The sequence below is a fragment of the Arachis hypogaea genome, chromosome 3 (assembly GCF_003086295.3).
Source record: "Arachis hypogaea cultivar Tifrunner chromosome 3, arahy.Tifrunner.gnm2.J5K5, whole genome shotgun sequence".
In the NCBI taxonomy this organism is placed as follows: domain Eukaryota; kingdom Viridiplantae; phylum Streptophyta; class Magnoliopsida; order Fabales; family Fabaceae; genus Arachis; species Arachis hypogaea.
In genome coordinates, this window is record NC_092038.1 from 99,766,815 (window position 1) to 99,783,480 (window position 16,666).

The window sequence follows — 16,666 nt, forward strand, 5'->3', positions numbered from 1 at the left end:
CTAACTGTTTGAAGATTTGCCTCTATTAACACACTAACTGTTTGAGATTTTGTCTCAACTAACTACACTCAATTTTCAAAAGTACCACTATGTGTTCTTTGTGTTGATTTGCATTTCACAAGAAAGAAGAGAAGCCAGAGGGAAGCCTATCATTGAAGAATGAGTCTCTGAGAAAGAAGAGCATCACGACATGAAGCCGCAACTCATTACACTAATCAAGAACAATTGCTTCTATGGTGGAAATCCATTGGAAGATCCTAAGCAGCACATATCCACTTTTCTGAAGACTTGTGATGCTGACAAACCCGATGGTATAGATCATGACACCTATAAGCTCTTGTTATTCCCCTTCTCACTAAGGGATGAAGCTGCACAATGGCTTGAAACTTTTCCCCAAGGAAGTATCACTAGTTGGAACGATTTGGTTGCCAAGTTTCTAGCCAAATTTTCCTCATCCCAACAAACTATCGAGCTGAAAGAGGGAATACATCCATTCATACAAGGAGGGGAAGAATCACTCTTCAAAGCATGGGAAAGATACAAGAAAATAAGTGATAAATTGGGTTTCCAAGCTTTCTATGAAGGATTAACCCCAGAAACAAGAGAAGCTGTAGATCACTTCTCAGATGGCATACTCAAAGCAACAACAACCCAAGGAACTGCAATTTTCAACGACAAAGGAGTCAACAATCGACACTCGTTTGAGAAACCACAGAAGGCAATTTCAGAAAAGGAAGTGATGAATCTTGAAGGAGTGAAGGAAGTCATGAATCAAAACAAGCAACTATACCATCAAACTTGGCAACAACTGGAGCTGATAGCTAGAAAAATTGATTGTCTACATTCTGCTACAGTGAATGCACAATTTCCACCATGGAAGCCACATTCTTATCAAAGAATGGGGGAGTACCAACGTCAAGAACTAAGAAGTTTCAACCATGGCAAATTCATGCACCCTCAGTCTCATAACAACTCACAAAACCAACAGAATACCTCTCCAACACCCCACAACCCACCAATCACACAAGACTCTCAGAGGATCACCAACTTGGAGATTTTAATAGAGAGAATGATGAAACACCAAGAGGTGACAACGAAAAACCAGGAAGCCTCAATTAAAAGAATTGAGGAGCAAATGCAACAACTGGCTAAGCACCTTGCTGAATTGAGTGAGAGGGCTATGAAAAAGGAATCAATCATCAAAGAAAAGCATCACAGAAAAATTCCACAAGAAGAAACAGAGGAAAGGAAGCCCATAGTGAGAGGAGGAGACCAAAGGCAACATGATTTTCAACTTCCATGATCAACAGAATCGAGGATGTCAAGCTAATGACAATAAAGAAGCGCTTGTTGGAAGGCAACCCAACCTGAGGTAGTTTTCTTTTCATAGCTATTTTAATAAAAAGGTTAATTAGCTTTATCTATATTGCAAGAAGCTAAGTATGGTGTTGTACACCAAAACAATATAAGGGAGAATGAAGTATTCTAAGTTTGGTGTTCCACCAAAATCCCATCATGAAATGTATTCTCACCTCCTGCATAATGCTAGCTTCAAGCATTTAGTTAAACTAGTTAACTATTTTGCTATTTCCTAGTTTTCAGTTTTGTTACTTTTAGCAAAGAAAAAAAGAGTTCACATATGGTTAGTTTGATGCATGAGAACCACTGGAAAGGTACTAAGTTTGGTGTTCCCATACCAAAGTAAGTTCAAAAGCCCACAAATAATTAATGCATGATAACCATTTTTCAAGTGCTTGGGGAACAAGCAACTTTTAATATCACTGCAGAGCATCATACAAGCTTTTGGAAAAATTAAGCATCATCAATCAAAGAGATAAAAGAGGAATGTGAAGACCAGCAATGATGATGATGAGGACGAGGAAAGCAAGTAAACTCCAAAAGGTTGTATTATTAAGTGATCATTTTACATCAGATATTGCTGTGATTGAAAGTGATTTTGCACCCCTGTCTGTCTGCATAGTATAGTTTTTCTGTAACTCAATAATTGAGATGCTTGAATAATCACAACCCTATACTCTCCAAACCTGCTTGCACTCAATTTCTCAAGAAGGCATCACATGACAATTCTTTGAAAAGAAGGATTGAGGAATTAAACAATTTTGAGGCAAGTAAAAGATTAGGAGAAGTGGTGGTTCTAGTTGTGTGACTATGCATTGAGGTTGCATGCTTATGAAAACTTGCATGGGAGCTCATAGGCAGGACATAGAGTTCAAAGAAGTATTGTGGAGATTCTCAAATATTTATTGATCCAACAAGCAGCAATCAAAAGATAATACAGAAAACATAAAAACAAAAAGAACAGTGCCCAAGGCTCTGAGCATCAATTAGTAGGCAGAAAAGAAAGAAGAAACAAAAACTCAAAGAGTTGTTATCCTAGTAAATGATTGTGGTCGAATTGTGTCAAAGAGAGAGGCTAGAGTAAATAAATCCTTAGGGGTGCTTTAACACCTAATACCTTAAAACCAACTGGTTTAGGAGTATTGATTGAAAGCTTATCTAAAGAGCCGCTTTGAGACATGACACTTAGAGTCAAGGCCAAAGCACAGAAACTATAAGCTTCTTCAAGGTGATTACCTATAGATAGATCTCCATGATATCATTTGGATGAAAGTCCTAAGACCTAAGACTTCTAAGATGTAGGGACTAGTAAGCACTGAAGCCCTTGCGTGAGCATATTATTTAGAGTTTACCCCACTGTTACTTAATCACTTCACTTACATGATAGCACATGTTATTCTTTAATTCCATTCTAATTGAAAGAACCTTTGAGCATAATTCTTTTCTTGCTTGGGGACAAGCAAGTTTTAAGTTTGGTGTTGTGATGACAAGTCATCTTAACCTAGTTTCACTAGTCTTTTTCTTTGTTTTCATTAGGTTTTATGCACATTCTTGCTTTCTAAGTAAGTGATTTGGAATGGAAATGCATGACTTCTTTGAATCAAACAACCACCATCTAATTGATGCTAAATCATGAGGTTTAGGCTAAATTTAATTGAGTTTTAATGATTTATAAACCTTGTGAATTTGGTGATACTTTGATTGGTTGTTTTGATTAATTGTAGGTGAAGAAAAGAAGAAAAGAAGAAAATGTAGCCTAAGAAGTGTGGCTCAAGGAAGAAAAAGTGTGGCCAAGAAAGGAGGGAGTGTGGCGCAACAAACCATGAAGCTCTCTCCAAGATCACCAAGCTCACTAAGTGAGCGCTATACTTACTCCCAGGGAACCAAGGCACAATGCTCTACTCACTTTGTGAGCTGATCACAATATGAAGCTAAGAAACAAGGAAAGGAAAAACAATGCTCAGCTCACCAAGTGAGCATTATCGAGAGCACTAAAGGAATAATTCAAAGAAAATAAGTTGCAAGTGCATGCTCCAAGGCTTGAACTCATGACCAAGGGGGATGAGGGAGGCGCTAATCACAAGGAAAAATAAGCCAAAAATGGCCAAATGCATCCCCAAGGTTCGAACCCCACACCTTGAGGAAACAAGGAAGCAAGGCAATCAAAGAAATGGGTAGCGCATGCTTCCCATGGGTTTCGAACCAAGGACCTTCCCTTGGAAGAGCCAATGCTCAGCTCACTTAGTGAGCAGAGCGCTACCCATGGGCATCACGCGAGCACCAAGACACAGACCAAGGGAGGGCAGCGCGCATCATCACAAGGCAAGGAGCACAAGGCGCGCACAAGACATGCACCAAGGCACCAATGCTCAGCTCACTTTGTGAGCTGAGCATTCCCCTAATGCTTTCCACTCTATAAGGGAATCTACACAAGGCCTCAATGCTCAGTTCAACTTGTGAGCTGAGCATCCTCCTGGAACCAAATTCTTCATGGGCTGAAAATTGGATTAAAAATCCAACTTAATTCATTTCTTCACCAAATCAAAAGCCCATGCAAATTCCAAAATCCAAGAATAGAAAGTGTATAAATAGGAGCTAGTTTGATGTAACTAGGAGCTTCGGAGACAGACCTCTAGAATCACTTTTGGAATTTTCCTTTTTACTTTCATTTTCATTTTGAGCTTTAACTTTGGAATTTAGATCTTAGAGAATTGGGAAGGAGAACTGATCTCTCTTCTTCCTTGTCCTTGCTTGAGCACTCTTTACTTTTCTTGCTTTTGATCTTGGGTGAAGAATTGAAGAACTTCTGTTTCAATCTCACCTTGAGATCTCTTCTTTAATTTTCTGCATAATTGAATTTTACTTTCTGTTCATTGCTTCTTCTTCTGCTATTTCTGCAATTCGCTTCCCTTTATATCTTTTGCAATTGTTCTTGTTGGATCAAGGAAGGATTTGAGATCTAGACTTGTTATCTAGTTTCTTCCACTCAAGAGATCTTCAACCACTTTTAATTTGCTGCAAATTAAGCATTGCTTTCCCATTCTAAATTTTTCAAGGCATTTTACTCTTCTGTTTGAGATCTACTTCACTGCAATCCAATTTTCTCTTTTATGTTTAATGCAATTAACTTGTTCTTGTTTAATTTCTGCAATCCCAACTCCCAATCCCTTTTACAATTCAAGTAATTTACATTTCTTGCACTTTAAGCTTCAGCCATTTACATTACTTGCAATCTAAGCTTCTGCAATTTACATTACTTGTACTTTAAGATTCAGCCTCTTTACTTTCTTGCTCTTTGATTTACTGCAATATTCCCTGCTCCCTTTACATTCCAAGCAATTTAGCTTCTGTTAATGATAAACCACTTAACCAATACTTGATTCGCTTGACTAAATCAACCACAAAACTAAAATTGCTCAATCCTTCAATCCCTGTGGGATCGACCTCACTCTAAGTGAGTTTTACTACTTGATGCGACCCGGTGCACTTGCCAGTGAGTTTTGTGTCGAATCATTGTCCGCACATCATTCCCCCACTTGGACCGTATGAAGTGTCGCAGCAAGCGATGCTATGAGCACCTCAAGTTGATGATCCGGTCTCGTGGCGACATCCCCTCTGAGCTGGATACATCTGAGGTGGAGGCGTTCGATCACGAGGAGCCGGCACCCACACAGGCTGCGCAGGCAGGCTCAGAGCAGACTTTACCCCAGCAGGAGGACCCACCTTAGATTCAGGCTGCAGAGCCTGAGATCCCTATTCAGACAGCCCATCCTCTACAACAGCCAGATCCTCAGACCACCACCACAGAGACTCTAGCTACCCAGCCTCCCAGTGATGACACCCCTTCACACCCTGCTTGAGTGAGATCGGGGACGATGCTATTATTTAAGTGTGGGGAGGTTGCCATCTCTGGTATATCTTTATTTTGGTGAACCACTACGAACTCTCTCTTATTTTGTTCATTTTCTGTATTTTTTTGCATATTTTTCTCTTTTTGCTTTTTATTGTATTTTTTGCATTTTGCACTTTGAGCTATATGTATACTATTTTGGATATTTTAGCTTGATTTCCACATTAGTTTACTAGTTATATTTTACGTTGATTAATTAGTATAGTTTACCCTTTTTAGTATATGATAGTTGACTTGATTGAAAATAAAAAGGAAGTAAGCTAGAGACCTCAACAGAAACAATCCACACACCTTGTATATATAGCATTACATGTTAGTTAGTTAACAACATTTCATCAAGGAGAAACACTAAAACCTTAAAGGCCGCCCAAAACAATTTTTTTATGAGAATAATGGGAATTTTTAACTAAACATGCATGACATATATGAATGATATATGATGTTTGAGTTAGAGAACACACAGCTTGTGAGTTTTGAGCTTAACTGTATGGTTAAATTCAAACCATAAATTTCATTCCTGTGTGTTTGCCCTTTTTTTTATTTTTTCTGATGTTCTTTACTTTGCTTTAATCTATATGTCCAGTATAGAATATAGATACATACCAAGATAGGATTGAGGCCATTTTTGATTAAAACTCACTTATCCCAAATAAAGCCTACCTTTTATGCCATCCTTGTTAGCCCCCTTGAGTTTTTAAATCCCCCTTGTTTTATAACCACATTACTAGCCTTAAGCAGAAAAACAAATTAAAAATCCCAAGTTGAATCCTTGGTTAGCTTAGGATAGAAATTATGTAATTGTTTAAGTGTGGGAAAACTTTATAGGAACATGGATGATAGAAACAAAGGTAGAAAAGTTGAAAAGAATAAAGATGTTTTGGGAAGCATACTCATGTGAAATTAAAATAATTAATTACCATGTGCATTTAAAAAAAATGCAAATTAAAGCAAGTGCACATGGAGCAAAAATTAAAACTAATGCATGAGCATGTAACATAAAAAGTGGGAAATATGGGAAAATAGGTAAAGAAGCTTTGCTTTATAAAATATGTATGTTAGGTGAGATCTTAGACCAATCAAGGATTCACTTCATTAGCTCACTTGGCCTTATACATATACCCTTACCTTTACCTTGGCCCCATTATAACGTTAAAAAGACCTCATGATCTTTGTATGTCTATATTTTATGATTGTTGATTAGTTAGATGAAGAACAAAGTTATAGAAAGTAAGGATAAAAAGAAGAATAGAGTGATTAACCCAATAAACACTGAGTGATTAGAGAGTAAACACAAAATCCAGTGAGGGTTCAATAACTCATCAACATATATCTATGCTTAATTTGTTAATTGTCTTGCAAGTTTATGAAATATTTTTCTTCCCATCTCAAGTGTAAAATTGCTTTAACATTATCTAAGGTTGGCTATGTATATATGATTCCTTGAGAATGTGAATTGATTTAACTACATGTAAGCTTTATATATGAGTGAATAAAACTAGGATTGCATGACTCATTTAGGTAGTTGCATTTAGATTAGATTGCATTGCATGGCATTCCACCACTTCAACCTTACTTTTTACCTTGGATATAGCATGAGGACATGCTATTGCTTAAGTGTGGGGAGGTTGATAAACCCATATTTTGTGATATATTTTGTGCTTCGTTTGAGTGATTTATTCAATCCTTCACCCACTTATTCATATTAATTGCATGGTTTTACTTTCCCTTCCTTATTATGTGATGTATGTGAAAAACATGTTTCCTATGCTTTAAAATTAATTATTTTAATTACCTTTATTTCCATTCGATGCCATGATTAGTGTGTTGAGTAGTTTCAGATCTTCTAAGGCAGGAATGGCTTAAAGGATGAAAAAGGAAACATACAAAAATAGAAGGAAAGCGTAAAACGGAGTTTTGGAGAAACTGGCATCCACGCGATTGCATGGACGACGCGACCGCGTGCCAAGAGCGAAGAAGCAGCGACACGGCCGCATGATGACGCGACCGCGCACCTAAAGAAGAACACCTATGACACGGCCGCATGACTGACGCGACCTCCCGACACGAAAAACTCCAATTGACGCGACCGCGTGACCCACGCGGACGGGTGACAGAGGCCACGCACCAGAAATTTCAGAAAATGCTCATAGCAAATTCTGAAGCTCTTTTTGGCCTAAATCCAAGCCCAGAAAGCATAGACCAGGGGTTATGAAGTGTGGGAATGCATCCATTCAGACGAGTCTCCAATTTTTAGTCACTTTCCATGATTTAGGTTTAGTTTTGGAGAGAGGTTCTCTTCTCTCTCTCTTAGGATTAGGATTTAGGATTTCTCTTAGGTTTTAGGAGTGACTCTCAATCCCAGGTTCAATGTTCTTTTACTTTATATTTATCTCTTATTTTCAGATACTTTAATGCTTATATTAGTTATGTTGCCTATTTGGCTTATGCTACATTCATGTTATGATTTTCTTTGAATTAATATTATTTGAGGTATTTTCAGATCTATGATTTGTTTCTCTTATTTATGATATAAATAATTTAGATTTTTCTACCTTTTGGCTTTCGTTGATTAATTGGTGACTCTTGAGTTATCAAACTCATTGTTGACCGAAAATTGGAATTCTTCAAGAATTAATTCGAGATCCAATAACTCTAACTTTTCCCAAGGAAAGACTGGGACTTGAGGATTCGAATTAATTCATTCACTTGACTTACCTTCATAGTTAGAGGTTAACAAAGTGGGAGAAAAATTCAATTCTCATCACAATTGATAAGGACAACTAGGATAGGACTTCCAGTTCTCATACCTTGCCAAGAGCTTATTTTACAGTCAATTATTTATTTTACTTGTCATTCATCATAATTGTTCCTCGTTCTTAAAACCCCCAATTTATAAACTCATAACCAATAATAAGAACATACCTCCCTGCAATTCCTTGAGAAGACGACCCGAGGTTTAAATACTTCGGTTATCAATTTATTTAGGGGTTTGTTACTTGTGACAACCAAAACTTTTGTACGAAGGGATTTCTGTTAGTTTAGTGATGCCAGGGCATCTAGGCCAGTTTCACTGACCTTTTCTTTATAGTTTTAGGGTAGTTTTGTGCATTTTCCTAGTAAACAAGGCAAGTTTTGGGTGAAAATACACTTACACCTTCATTCAAGCAACTATTGTGAATTTTGCATGATTTTATGAGATTTTTTGCCAGAATTACATGATATTTAATGATACATAATCTCATGATTTTGGCTAGAGCTTTGATGCACTTTAATTGCTTGATTTCAGGACAAATGAAGCACGGAAGAATCACGTTAGCATTCACGTTAACTTAGTTAACATGACTACTAACGTGGGATGGCAATTGGCTTGCAACATTAATGAGAAAAGTGATCACCAATAACGCCTGCGAAGCCACTTCATAGCCTACGTTAAGAGCCACGTTAACTAAGTTAACGTGGTACTTAACGTAGAAGGAAAGGAGGACTCCACATTAATGAGAAACGTGAACTCCAATAACGTTTCTCCTCAACGCTAGTGGTAAAAGTGAACACCACTAACGTTGGGAAACTAGGCAATGCCCCACGTTAAGAGTCACGTTAACTAAGTTAACGTGAACTCTAACGTGGACAAGGATCAACACTGCCAACATTAGTGACATTCACTTTTGTCACTAACGTTGGATCATTTTCATTGCCTACGTTAACTCTCACGTTAATATTGTTAACGTGAAAGTTAACGTGGAGTGGGGTTCAAAGAACCAAGGTTAGTGACACTCACTTTTGTCACTAACGTTGGAAGATGGCTTCATTACTACGTTAAAAGCCACGTTAACTTAGGTAACGTGGGTTCTAACGTAGGGGATTAAGGTAATTAGAGCGTTAGTGACAAAGGTGAGTGTCACTAACGCTCTCGAAGGTGATAGGTGCCCACGTTAAGAGCTACGTTAGCTAATCTAACGTAAGACCTAACGTAGGAGGCAAAAGGCAAGCAACGTTAATGGGAAAAGTGATTCTCATTAACGTTTGCGAAAAGGGGCACAAGCCAACGTTAATGGGAAAAGTGAGTCCCATTAACGTTGGCCAAGAATTGAGAAGGAACATTAGAAGTCACGTTAAGACTTCTAACGTTGAGAATAACGTGGGCATATAAGGGTGGAACGTTAGTGGAAAAGGTGAATGCCACTAACGTTCTCACACCCAGAAATGTATTCCACGATTAATCTCACTAAATGCCCAAGCCTAATCCATATTTCTCTGCAAGTTGGGCCCACTAAAGATGAGGATTGCTTCAACTCAAGGTCCAAAGCCCACATCCAAGACTTGAAGAACTCACTAGAAGATCATGAAGAGTAGTATATATAGGAGTAATTTTGAACTAGAGAGAAACTTTTGCACCTTGGAGAACTACCCTCTGCACATTTACTTTTCTGTACTTCTAGCATGGATTATTCTTTTCTGCCATTTTTGATTCCTAGAGCTATGAACAACTAAACCCCTTTCATTGGGTTAGGGAGCTCTGCTGTAATTTGATGGATCAATATTAGTTTTCATTCTTCTTCTATCTTTTCTCTTGATTTTACTAGAAAGCTTTCAATCTTAATTCAATTGGTTAGTTATCCTGGAAAAGAAACTCTCCATAATTGGATCTATTCGGAACCTTGGAAGAGGAATGAAGAGATCATGCTAGAATTGCTTTCTCATGCTGGACCAATTTGGGTTGCGATGGATATGTAACTATAATCCCCTCAATACTTGAATTGGGAAATGTATGTGGTATAATCAGTAACCATACTTCATCTCTTCTCATGAGCAATTGACCAAGGAATTGGCTATTGATCAAGATTTGAGATATTGGATTACCAAGGAATTGGGATTCAATCACTTAAGATTGCCAAGGAGATCAATGAATGCATTGATTGAGGAAGAGATGAGAATGAACTTGATCCGGAGAATTGCAACATCTCCTAAACCCAATGATCCCCTCATTTTTGATCTTACCCATTCTCTTTAATTTCTGCCATTTACTTTTATGAGCATTACCCAATTCCCCATTTAAGATTCTGCACTTTAATTTCTGCTATTTACTTTCTAGTCATTTAAATTTCTGCATCTCAATCTAAATTCTGTTTAGCTCAGCTAGCATATTCTCTAACTAAAGTTGCTTGACCAATCAATCCTTGTGGGATTCGATCTCATTCTATAGTGAGTTTTACTTGATGATAATTCGGTATACTTGCCGAAGGAAAATTTGTTGAGAGACAAGTTTCCATGCATCAAGTTTATGGCGCCGTTGCCGGGGATTGATTTTGAATCAACAATGATTAAGCTAGAAGATCATTAGATTGAGCATTTTTTTTCCGTTATTCTTTTCTATATTCAGTAATTTACCTTAGTTTGTTTTTAATTTCTTCTTCATCCCCTATTCCCTCCCTAATTTCTGTTCTCCTTTCTTAGTTTACCATAATTCAGCTCACTAACCCACTAACTGTTTGATAAATTGCATCACTCACACTAACAATCATTCTAATAAAAAATTGTCTTCATTATATCTCCTGTTGTGCATTCTGTTTGTTGTATGATAGGGAGAAGAGAAGGAATCTCAACATCCTTTGATTCAGAGCCTGAGAGAACCCTTTGGAGATGAAAAAGGGAAGCAAGAGGAAAAAGAATTGTTGGTGCTGAGGAAGAGGAAGAGTATTTTGAACCCAACATGGAAGAGAATTTGGAGAACAATCATGAAGAAGAAGCTCATAATCATGCCAGAGAAGGCCATGCAAACCGGGTTGGGCATGCAAGGAGGGTCTTAGGATCCTATATCAATCCTAATCCAGGAAACTATGGAAGCAGAATTCAGAAACCCACCATTCATGCCAACAATTTCGAGCTAAAACCTCAGCTCATCACTTTGGGGCAAAATAATTGCTCATTTGGAGGAGGTGCTCAAGAAGACCCTAACCAACACTTGACCACCTTCTTGAGGATTTGTGACATAGTGAAGACAAATGGAGTCCACCCGGATGTCTATAGGTTGCTCTTGTTCCCCTTTTCACTCAGGGATAAGGCAACAAAGTGGCTTGAATCCTTCCCAAAAGTAAGCCTGACAGATTGGGAGGAGGTAGTGAACAAGTTTTTAGCAAGATTTTACCCTCCTCAAAAGATTAATAGGCTAAGAACTGAGGTGTAAACTTTCAGGCAACAAGATGATGAGACACTTTATGAAGCATGGGAGAGTTTCAAAGACTTGACAAGGAGATGCCCATCAGAGATGTTTAATGAGTGGGTTCAACTTCACATCTTCTATGAAGGTCTTTCTTATGAGTCAAAGAAGGCTGTAGATCATTCATCAGGAGGTTCTTTAAACAAGAAGAAAACTGTTGAAGAAGCCATAGATGTCATTGAAACAGTTGCTGAGAATGACTACTTTTATGCCTCTGAAAGAAGTAACACTAGAGGAGTAATAGAGCTAAACCACATGGATGCATTGTTACCCCAAAACAAGATGATCACCAAGCAGCTAGCAGATATTACCAAGAAGGTAGAAGAGAACCAAGTTGCAGCAGCCATCACCTCATCACCAACTCATGAAGGAGTAAACATAGGAGAAGAAGGTGACTGGGAGCAAGCCAACTATGTGGGAAATTCACCTAGACAAGTCCATGATCCATACTCTAAAACATACAACTCTGGATGGAGAAATCACCCCAACTTTGGATGGGGAAACCAACAAGACCAAGGACAAGATTCGAGACGTTCCAACTTCAACTCCAACAACAATGCCACTCATCAAAACACCTCACAGAGATATTACCAGCATCCATCTAGCCAACCTTCTCAACCACCTAATCTCAACCAACCATCATCCACAGATGATAGGCTTTCAAAGATTGAGGCTCTACTTGAAAACATGTGTAGAGAAGTCCAAGATAACAAGGTGTTTAAGGAAGAAGTGCGAGCCAACATCAAAAATCAAGGAGAAAACATCAAGAGATTAGAGTCCCAAGTAGGCTATCTATCTCAACAAATTCCCAAACCCACTGATGGATTCCCCAATGATACAGAAAAGAATCCAAGAGGAGAACCAAAGAAAGTGAGATGGGAAGAATGCAAAATGATAACCACAAGTGATGAGGGAAGTATGCATGGAGTAGAACACCTCCAAAATCACCAACAGGAAAGTCAAGAGGAAGGAAGCTGTGCAACTCCACTCACATCCAAGGAAGAGCTAAAGAAAAAGGAGGCATTGAACCCATATGCACCTTTCTCCCACAGGCTTAAAGGTGGTGTAGCAGGGAGAACGTACTCAAGGTTTCTTGATATGTTTGCATCTTTAGATGTAAATATACCCTTCATTAAAGCCCTCCAACAGATGCCCTTCTACATCAAGTATATAAAGGAGCTACTAGCCAGAAAAAGTCCATTGAAGGGTGGACAAACAATCAAAATGAACAGAAATTGTAGTGCTCTCATTCAACCAGGACCACCCACAAAGAATGAGGATCCAGGAAGCTTCCACATTCCTTGTGCCATAGGAGAAACAATGATTGACAAAGGACTTTGTGACTTGGGAGCAAGCATCAACTTAATGCCTCTCTCTCTCATGAAAAAGCTCCAAATCAATGAACTAACTCCTACTGATGTGATTATCAGATTGGCGGACAAAACCCAAAAACAAGCAGTAGGAATAGTTGAAAATGTGCTGGTAAAGGTTGGGAGCTACTATCTTCCCACAGATTTTGTTGTTTTGGAAATGGATGAAAATCCTATCTACCCCATCATTCTAGGAAGACCCTTTCTAGCCACAGCTAGGGCACTCATAGATGTAGAACGAGGAGAATTAGTGCTGAGAATACATGATGAGCAGCTCGCCTTCAATGTTTACAACCTCTCACAAGGAGCAGATCACAAAGACAATAAGATGATAGAAGAGCCAAACGAGGAAGCACAAACAACACAATTGGAAGCCCCATTGGTTGAAAAGCCACATAGTCAGGAAGAACCATGTTCAAAGGTGATCCAAGAGGAACCAGACCCACAAGAGTCATGCAAGATAAATAACAAGAATCCCCTAGAGAAAGAATCCATAGAAAACAAGAAAACATCAATGGAAACAAGGAAAAGAATTCCAAAGGGATGGAGAAATAAGAAAATTCCTACAGACAATTTCTCACGAGGTGATGAAGTTATTTCTACATACTTTCCATCTATACCACCTCACCTACCCATTATTCTATCTCAGCTGCCTCCTGTGTATACTATCAATAAAATCTTATCCTTAGAGCATCTGGAACTCGTCAACAAAGCTAACAGATATAGATTCACTACAAGAGGAGAGGACTTCAAGCACTATCAACCACCTTGATAAAGAACCAAACGTCAAGCTAGTGACGCTAAAGGAGCACTTCATGGGAGGCAACCCATGATTCTATAACTCTTTCTTTCTTAAATTTCTAATAAGAGCAATAGAACAATTTCACTCCAACTTTGACAACTCATATAAAGTTCCTCCACATGCAACGTTGATGAGCGGATAATTTATACGCTTTTTGGCATTGTTTTTAGGTAGTTTTTAGTAAGTTCAAGCTACTTTTAGGGATGTTTTCATTAGTTTTTATGTTAAATTCACATTTCTGGACTTTACTATGAGTTTTTGTGTTTTTCTGTGATTTCAGGTAATTTCTGGCTGAAATTGAGGGACTTGAGCAAAACTCTGAAAAAGGCTGACAAAAAGGACTGCTGATGCTGTTGGAATCTGACCTCCTTGCACTCGAAATGGATTTTCTGGAGCTACCGAACTTCAAATGGCGCGCTCTTAACGGCGTTGGAAAGTAGACATCCAGAGCTTTCCAGCAATATATAATAGTTTATACTTTATTCGGAAATTGACGACGTAACTTGGCGTTGAACGCCAAGTACATGCTGCTGTCTGGAGTTAAACGCCAGAAACACGTCATGATCCGGAGTTGAACGCCCAAAACACGTTTTTTTTTTTGAACGAAGAGCTCAACACAACAAGTGGAGCAAGAAAGTAGCAAAAACGAACAAGCTAAGAAAATACAAGAATAAAAAGAAGAAGTAGATATCCCTTTGTCATCTCCGGCATTGCCATCAACAACAGAAGGGGTCTGCACCTAACCACTCCTTGTAGTTCAGAAAAGACAAGTTGATAATCTCCTCAACCCCTTTCCCTTTGTTCTGAAATATCCTCCGGTTCCGTTCCAACCATATGTTCCAAATGATCGCACAGAAGCACACCATCCACCTCTTACACTCTTGCTTTGTTTTTGAGTTCTCAGTCCAGCTTTGGAAGTGTTCCTTCACTGTACCTGGACAAGCCCATTGCATTCTAACAAATGACAACCAAGCACACCAAACCTGCCAAGAAAAGCTACAACCAAGAAAAGCCTCAGCTCGTGGATAGACCAAACCTGCCAAGAAAAGCTACACGTTATAACTTGGAGTTCAACTCCAATAAAAGCCTCAGCTCGTGGATAGACCAAGCTTAGCCCAAACATACACCAAGTGGGCCCCGGAAGTGGATTTATGCATTAATTACTTACTCATGTAAACCCTAGTAGCTAGTTTAGTATAAATAAGACTTTTTACTAATGTATTAGTCATCTTTTGACCATTCGGTCTTTTGATCACCTTCATGGGGGCTGGCCATTCGGCCATGCCTGAACCTTTCACTTATGTATTTTCAACGGTGGAGTTTCTGCACACCATAGATTAAGGGTGTGGAGCTCTGCTGTACCTCAAGTTTCAATACAATTACTATTACTTTCTATTCAATTCTCTTTTATTCTTATTCCAAGATATACGTTACACTTAACTTTGATGAATGTGATGATCCGTGACACTCATCATCATTCTCACCTATGAACGCACGTGATTGACAACCACTTCCGTTCTAGTCTAGGTCGGGCGCATATCTCTTAGATTCCCCAACAGAATCTTCGTGGTATAAGCTAGATAGATGGCGACATTCATGAGGATCCGGAAAGTCTAAACCTTGTCTATGGTATTCCGAGTAGGATTCTGGGATTGAATGACTGTGACGAGCTTCAAACTCTTGAAGGCTGGGCGTGATGACAAACGCAAAAGAATCAAGGGATTCTATTCCAACCTGATTGAGAACCGACAGATGATTAGCCGTGCTGTGACAGAGCATGGGAACGTTTTCACTGAGAGGATGGGATGTAGCCATTGACAACGGTGATGCCCTACATACAGCTTGCCATGGAAAGGAGTAAGAAGGATTGGATGAATGCAATAAGAAAGTAAAGATCCAAGAGGAGTACAGCATCTCCATATGCCTATCTGAAATTCCCACTATTGATTTACATAAGTATTTCTATCCCTTTTTATTTTATTTATCTTTATTTATCCAATCTAATCACATTTGACTTTATGAGTCCACTTAACTGGGATTTACAAGATGACCATAGCTTGCTTCATACCAACAATCTCCGTGGGATCGACCCTTACTCACGTAAGGTATTACTTGGACGACCCAGTGCACTTGCTGGTTAGTTGAACGGAGTTGTGACTTCAAATAGAGCCAATTATTAAATTTCGTACAAATACAAAGAGTATGTGATCACAATTTCATCCACCAAACGTATAGTACATGATAAGTTTGGTGTTCAAACACATCAATTGAGGTTTGAACACACTTTATGAGAAAGATTTATGTCCCAAACTTGTTGTACCATAGGATCACAAACAAGTTTAGTGTGCTGACGTGCATGCTTGAGAAGCTTAATAATTAGTTGAGTTGCTTCTAAAAAAAAAGAGAGAGAGAGAGAGGAGAGAGATTTTTGCTTCGTTAGTTCACCTTTTGAATTTTCCCACCAATTTCACAACTAATCTTCACATTCTCTCTTTGTCATATATAGGGAATCAAAAAGGACATTGATGGTACTTGATAGGACAAGAGGTTCGGCCACTACACCATGGGGAATGTCCTTGGAAGTGTTGCCATGCAACATTGGGAATGGATGGCTTTGGAGACCAAATCAAGACCCCCATAAAGGAGCTGATCCTTGTGCTCCTTCAATCCTAAAACCCCGACCATCCACTATCAAACACCATCATCAATCCACACCCTTCAATCAATTGCCATTTTCCTATTTAAATCTCTTCACACAACCTCTCCATACACACTTATACTCACCATTCCCACTCTCTCCTTTTGGTTCTACACACACTACACACATCACTCCTCACCAAAGCTTCACATACACCCTCATAGACATCTTGAGAATAACCAACATAGCAACTATCCTACATGGCATCATCAAGCTCCAAGAGACAAAAAGGGAAGGGACCCATAGAACATCCTCCTTTTGATGAAGTGCGGTTTAGAACATTTCATCATGCACTTCAATATGGGTGGAT

General features: G+C 38.8%; 1 non-coding gene and 1 pseudogene across 1 annotated transcript; both read right to left on the reverse strand.

Moving 5' to 3' along the window:
- Positions 1-16,666, reverse strand: part of LOC140183530 (uncharacterized) — a 210,884-nt pseudogene that overhangs the window by 28,254 nt on the left and 165,964 nt on the right.
- LOC112793455 (small nucleolar RNA R71) lies at positions 11,433-11,540 on the reverse strand. The gene has a single exon (XR_003198145.1). It is a non-coding gene; the product is annotated as a small nucleolar RNA R71 (small nucleolar RNA).